General features: G+C 38.8%; 1 pseudogene; it reads right to left on the bottom strand.

Moving 5' to 3' along the window:
- Positions 1-3089: 3089 nt before the first annotated feature.
- Positions 3090-6331, bottom strand: LOC140509240 (crooked neck-like protein 1; annotated as a pseudogene).
- Between the last annotated feature and the right edge of the window lie 1319 nt (positions 6332-7650).

Raw genomic sequence — 7650 nt, 5'->3', positions numbered from 1 at the left:
GGAACTTTTTCTGGTTTTCTTTCTCCCTCAGGATTTAGTCTGGTGCATTTTATAGCTCTTTGGAAGAGTTGTAGATGGGAGCTCAGTTCCATTGCTACCTTCTATTCTTGCATCTTGGCCCTGTACCCTCTCCCAATTTCATTTTCATTTATTTCCTGCTACACTGTGGAGTTTTGCAGACTTCAGAGGGCCTAATATTTGACATCTCTGCCCTAGGCTAGTGGAGTCAAATTAAAATAGAAAAAGAGGCCGCTAAATTGTACATTGAACAGTATTCAATACCCATCTCTGATACATAATGCTACATGAGACAACTAGGTGGCACAGTGACTTGAGCACTGGGCCTGAGGTCAAGAAGACCTGAGTTCAAAACCAGTCTTAGATCTTTATTAGCTGTGTAACCCTGGACAAGTCACTTAATATTAGTTTGCCTCAGTTTTCTCAACTATAAAATGGGGATAATAATAATACCTACCTCCTAGGGTTGTTGTGTGGATCAAATGTGACAATGCTATAAGGCACTGAGTACAGTGCTGGGCACATAGTAGGTACTTAATAAATGCTTATTCCCTCCCCTCCCCATACTGATGGGGTGACTCTGGGCAGGTTTAAACTCTGAGCACTCCAAACAACTCTCTTACGTAATAAATTGTCAGCTCTGATAGGTGTGTCCTCACTTGGAAATCACCCAAATGCATCAAATCACAGGTCTGAACCAAATAATTTGCCCTGTCCATTTCAAAATGTATAGTACTTTATAATTCACAAACTGCTTTCCTCACAATAATGTGATATAAGTAATGTCACTATTTTTATTTCCATCTTACAAATTGAAAAACTGAGATTTGAAGAGTGTAAGTGGGTTAAATAAGATGATCTGTATAAAGACCTCTGTTAGCCTTTAAATGCTATGTAATTACAAACCATTATTATAATGTGCCTTTCTTATAATTATAAAGTAATTGAGAGAGCTGCCAAATCTTCAGGACATGTCATTACTGCTCAAATCCTTTCAAATTTTTAAATGAATATGTTTTGTTTTTTCTACAGATGTCATTTCCAAACATATTCTCATCCCTTACTCATGGAGGCTTCCTTTACATCAAAAAATAAAAAAGGGAAGATCAAAAAATAAACAAATCCTGTTAAACAAATCAACACATTAACTGAGTCCAAGAGGATATGCAATGTTTTATATTTATAGTTCCCTACTTCTTCAATGAAGGAACAACAACACTTAAGAAAAAAAACTTTTCTTGATGCTTTTTCATTTTTTTAATGCCACTTTCATTTTTCCACAACTTCTCAAATCTCCTTTGTGTTCATCCTTCGTTGCCTAAGAGGACCATGCCATTATGACTTGCACTTGACTCTTTGTTTTGAGTGAGGGAGGGTTGTGCAAGGTTACCAGCCTCACTTTCTCCTCCTGAGCCATGTGGATCCAGTGACCAGATGGTCACTGGAGATGACCCAGGATGCGATGGGAGACCTTAGCCTTTTTAGGCTAGGGTTTTTGACATACCCATTTTGAAGGAGGTAATGCCCATTGAGTGAATAGGCCTCTTTAAGAAGTAGTCAGGGAGTGGGCCTTTTAATGAGCAAAAGAAAAAAAATACAAACCTCTTATACCAAAGGAAAAAAATTAAGATTAAACCAACAGAGAAGGCACAGCTGACAGTATATGGAAGAATTTGAAAGATGTAGTTGACCACATATATACCAAGAGAAGGCAAGTGTGTTTTATTAGTTCCCCCTAACCAATATCTGTAATCTGAGTACTTTTAGCGTTGTTTTAATTTGCTTTGTTGCAATGTGTATATCTATCTACTTAATTGTAACATATATATGTTTTATTATACATATAATATATATAAATACATCTATATGTCTATGTAATATGTTACATGTATATATCTACGGTACATATATCAATATCTACTTATTTCTATATAACATGATTATGTACATATGTATATGTGTATATATAAATAAATATATATGTGTATATTTATCTATCTTATATCCTGTTTCTGTTTTCTTTGCCCACAAAAACCTTTCTATGTTTACCTAAGTTTTTGTGTCATTTCTAGTCAACAATAAAATTCCATTAAATTCATATACCCCAGCTAGATAGTGTAGTGGATAGAGTGCCAGGCCTGGAGTCAGGGAGACTCATCTTCATTAGTTCAGATTTGACCTCACACATTTAATAGCTATGTGACCCAGGGCAAATTACTTATTCCTGTTTGCCTCAGTTTCCTCTCTGTAAGATGAGTTGGAGAAGGAAATGGCAAACCTTTCAGTATCTCTGCCAAGAAAACCCCAAAAAGAGTCAGACACAACCAAAACAACAAAAACCACTGTTCAGCCATTTCCCAATTTGATAGGCATCTGCTTTGTTCCCAAATAAGTTTTATCACTTTTTGTTCTATTATTTATTTTCCTTCTAATTGATTCCTCCAGAGCTATTGCTCATTTTTATCTCTTACTTCATTTCTTCTGGGCATTCACATAGTCCTTGTAGAAAACTCAAATTTTCATTTTAGTCTCTACTTATAGTTACATGGAGTTGTTCTTTTATTATAAGTTGTATTTTTGGTTATCTGTGGATCTAGAGTACTTTATTGTGGTTAGTGTCTTCTGTTTACTTCTGCACCCTGGTATGATTTTGAATAGGGTGGTTTGCACAGCTTGGTCTCTGCCTGGGTTACCTAGGTTTCCATGTTGACCTGCACCTCCTCAAGTATGTCTATGCTAGGAGTTCTGGTAGGCTTATTTCTATTAAAAACACCAGAGAGCATAAGAATAAGTGGCACGTTTCTTAAAATAGGTAGTAGTTATCTAAAATCATCATCAAACATTATCTGTAATAGAAATAAGCTAGAAGCTTTGTCAATAAAATCAGAGGTGAAGTATCCCATTATCACCAATGTTATTAAATATTGTACCAGAAATTCTAGCTATAGCAATAAGAGAAGAAAAAGAAATGAAAGGAATTAGACCAGGCAATGAAGAAACAAAATTATCACTTTTTTATTTAATTAATTTATTCATTTTCAATTTTCAGCAATCACATCCCTGAGCCTTAAAATTTCCCGCCTCCCTTTCCCCTCCCTCCTCGAGACTGCATGTAATCTTATATGGGGGGGTGGGGTGGTGCAGCTAGGTGGTACAATGGATAGAGCACCAGTGCAGGAGTCAGGAGGACTTGAGTTCAAATCTCACCTCAGATACTTGACACTCACTAGCTGTGTGACCTTGGGCAAGTCGCTTAACCCCAATTGCCTCATCCTGAGTCATCTCCAGTCATCCTGATGAACATCTGATCACCAGATTCAGATGGCTCTGGAGGAGAAGTGAGGTGACCTGCATAGCCCTCCCTCACTCAAAACAAAGTCAACTGCAAGTCATGTCATTATTTCTCTGATGGCATGGTCTTCTTTGGCAACAAAGGACGAACACACAATCTCATATGGGTTCTACACATACATTCTTATTAAACACATTTTCACATTAGTCATGTTGCATAGAAGAATTAAAATGAATGGGAGAAACCATGAGAAAAACCAAAACAAAACAAAGACAGAAGAGAAAATAATCTGCTTCATTCTGCATTCTGATTCCATAGTTTTTTCTCTGGGTGTGAATGGCATTTTGCCTCAAGATTCTTTTGGGAGTGTTTTAGGTCCTTGCGTTGCTGTGAAGGGCTTAGTCTATCAGAAAGTCCTTGATTGTGTATAATGTTCTCCTGGTTCTGTTCATCTCAATCAGCATGAGTTCATGTAAACCTTTCCAGGTTTTTCTGAAGTCTGACTCTTCATCATTTCTTATAGCACAATAGCATTCCACTACATTCATATACACCACAACTTGTTAGCTGTTCCCCAATTAATGGACATCCCCTTGATTTCCAGTTCTTGGCCACCACAAAAAGAGCTTCTATAAATATTTTTTTACATGTGGGTCTTTTCCCCATTTTTGTGATCTCTCTGTTATACAGCCTTAGAATCGATATTGTTGGGTCAAAGGCTATGCACATTTTTTTAGCCCTTTGGGCAGAGTACAAATTTATAAAAATAATCACAATGCATCAACATGGGAAAAGACAGGACTGGATTGCCTCCATGTCTTGCTCTAGGTGTTGCTCTGAAGCATCCTCTTCTTGTAGCTACTTCTTCCAAAGTTTGGCCATGGCCAGCAGTTTAAGGTTGGGTTGGTTTGCTGCATCTTCTGGAAAGATGTCATGGTCGCACTCTTCCCAGCCAGCATCAGACACATCTTCTGCCTGTATTTTTCTTCTCTTAACTTTCTCTGGCAGGAGTTTGTCCACTCTGTCTTTTTGAGATTCTGTTCCAAATTTATCTTCAAAGTTTCTCCAGGATTCTAATAACACAAGTCTTTCTTCCTTCTCTTTACTGTTTCTCATCATTCTGTTGGCTTCTTCATAAATTTGTCTGCAGCAAGTTAACCTTTCTTCATTCCCTGTAGACAGCTCAAATTGGGCAAAACTCATCCATACCTTAACATGTTGTGTTTGTTGTAGCAGTCTCCACTAGACTTCTTGTTTTCTCAGATTCTTCTTGCTCAGTTTCAAAATCAAGGTAGGATTTCCAAAGTATCTATGGCATGTCTAAGTATGGCTGGCCAATAGCTAACTCAAAGGTTGCCCAGATTCTCTCAATATCTCCAATAATTGTCTCTAACTCAGCAAATTTGATCCATGATGTGCAATTTTCTGGTGCAAACTCCAGGAACTTTTCATACAGTTTCCGGCACCAGTCAAATTCTCGAAGCTGAAGCTCCAATTCAATGTAGCCTAGAAACAATTTGTTTTTGGGACACTTTCCAGTAGAGGTTCCTAAAGCTCCTTTGGCAAAAGGGAGATTTTTCTGTCTTATTTCAAATGGGTCATACAGTAGCCACATTTTAGCAAATGTAAACTTTTTGTGAGGAATCAGTTTCAGGCAAGCTTGATAAACCTGTCTGATCCTGTCTGGATCCTTGGCCTCCAACTCTTCATAAAGTGCATAGTTGATCCAGAGGCGTATGTGTCTCTTCTCTTGGATCCAAGGCATGTTGGCGATGGCCCTTTCATACACCTCTCACTCTGTGTCTGCTTCCTGGGCATCCCGTTCCACCAAGTGCAAATAATCAAACCAGGCATTGTAATAGTGGGGATTGGCCTTTACCTCCTCTTCATACTGGAATCTCCGTTTCTTTACAATGATATCTTCAATACCTTTTCTATTTCCAAATTTCTTTTCAAAGACTGTGTAATTTTTAAAGAACTCTTAGCCTGCTTTGAAATTTTGTCCAGAGCATATTTGTAGATCTCTCTTGCTGTTCAAATTTTTTCTGATTTTCTTCAAACTTTGCAAAAGTCACATAGAGATGTTCATCCATGTGCTCCTCTCCAAAGAAGTCCAGAGCCCTTTCATACACTTTCCTTGTGTGAGCAAAGTAGCCATTCAAAGCTAGCATATTTGATCCAGTTCTCAACCTCAGAGTGCAGGAGGACAAATCCTTGGTAAATGCCACCTGCCTGATCCACCTCTTTATATCTCAGTTCAAAATTGATATAGGAGTGCCAGGCTTGCTCCTTGGGCTGCCATTCCATCCAGCGCTCAAAGACTTGGTGGCTTCCAGCAACATTCCCCAACATCTCCTCCATATAAGTGTATTTGTACCGGAACTGGCTGACTCAGGGAAGCATTGTGATAGCCCGATCCCCTCAAGGGATGGTTTACTTGTTGATTCTTCATTTCCATTTCTGCATATCTTAGGCAGAGGGTGATATTTCGGTGGTTGACATCCAAGGCCTGCTAGTATATGGAAAGGAATCTTTGAATTTCTTTCAGACTCTCTTCCCATTGGGCATATTTGATCCAGTTACTAATCACGGTTCTATTACTCCTTATATTGTCCTCAAAAATCTTCCTTTTCCTCAGTGTGTAATCATTGAATTCTTCTGCATCTGTGATCTTCTATTGCGAAGGTGGAGGCAGAAGCTCTAGCTCTCTTTCTTTAACTTCCCTTAAAAGCTGTTCTGCCATGATCTGCACTTCAGCAGGAGCTTGGTTTTTCATCTTTGCCACTTTGGGGATCCACGGCTGTGGTGGAGGCTGCCATGTTTGGGTGGATGGACTGGAGACCCTTTCAGAGTAGCTCCAATTCTTTAAGCTTCTTGGGGCTGTCCTGACTCAGTCAATAAGCTGAGATCAAAAGGTATCTTTCCCAGTGACCATGCCAACAGATGAAGGAGAGTCTCTCAGCCTACTTTATATTTAGGTCTGCCTCCCTGACAGGCAATTTCTGGGACCTCCCCTGACAAGTGAGCAGCAATCCTGATTGGTGGATATTTAATGAGGAGGTGAGTTGAGTTCACACATTCTCCTGGGGCGGAGAGGGGAGGGTGAGGGAGAAGTGTAAACTGAAGTTAAAGTAGCCTCTAGCAATCTGCATCAGGGAAATCATTTAATTGAGGATTTCTCTGGCCAAGTTCTCCTTTGTAAGCCACATCACCTAAAACTTTGAAGAGAGCAAGGATGTCCAGGTCACTGCTGGTAGTGTGGACTACCTCAGATTGACTTCTGTTGATAGGGGAAAGTCCAGGTCTTGGGAAGGGCTGAAATTCGAGGGCATTCTTCAGTGAGAATGGGTCAGGAAAGGTTTCTCTTTAAGCTAGCAGAAGAGATGCCCTTTTCATGCTTCTCTTGATTCTTGTGTTTGAAAGTCAAATTTTCTATTCAGTTCTGGTCTTTTCATCAAGAATGCTTGAAAGTCCTCTATATCACTGAATGATCATTTCCCTCCCCACCAAATTATCAATCTTTAAAGATGATAGAGTGGCTTACTTAGAGAATCTTAGATAATCAACTAAAAAACTAATTGAACTAATTAACAACTTTAGCATAATTGCAGAATAAAAAATAAACCCACAAAAATAAATCAACATTACCAACAAAGTCCAACAGCAAGAAATAGAAAAAGAAATTCCATTTAAAATAACTGTAGACAATATAAAATACTTTGGAGTCCACCTGCCAAGATAAACCCAGGAACTATATGAGCGCAATTACAAAACACTTTTTACACAAATAAAGTCTTATCTAAACAACTGGGAAAATATTCATTGCTCATGGATAGACTGAGCTGATATAATAAAAATGGCCATTCTACCTAACTTAATATACTTATTCAGTGCTATACCAATCAAACTACCAAAATATTTTATAAGTTGTTGTCCTTTATTTTCAATGAGAACCAAAATGACATCACCATGATAAAATGAAGTTTCAGTGTATTTAACTGTGGCTGATCAGACCAATATGAGCTTGGCATGCTCTACCACAGGTTGGGCACAGATAGTCCGTATGAATTTTTAGGGTGGATACTCCAAATCTGTGCATCCTACCTTTACTTTGTGCTGTCTCAGTTCTGCTTTGCTCATAGAGCACAGTACCCTTTCTGATGTGGACACGCAGTGCTGAGTGGTCCTGTGCCAGTGTCTCCCATGTTGCACAGTCAGAGTTCTTGAGAGAGACCTTGAGAGTGTCCTTGTATCACTTCTTCAGACCACCATGTGATCGCCTGCCCACGAGAGTTCTTCATAAAATAGTCTTTTTGGGAAGCATACATTTTGCATTCGAA

Source organism: Notamacropus eugenii, chromosome 5, assembly GCF_028372415.1.
Source record: "Notamacropus eugenii isolate mMacEug1 chromosome 5, mMacEug1.pri_v2, whole genome shotgun sequence".
NCBI lineage: Eukaryota > Metazoa > Chordata > Mammalia > Diprotodontia > Macropodidae > Notamacropus > Notamacropus eugenii.
This window is presented reverse-complemented; position numbering and strand designations above follow the sequence as displayed.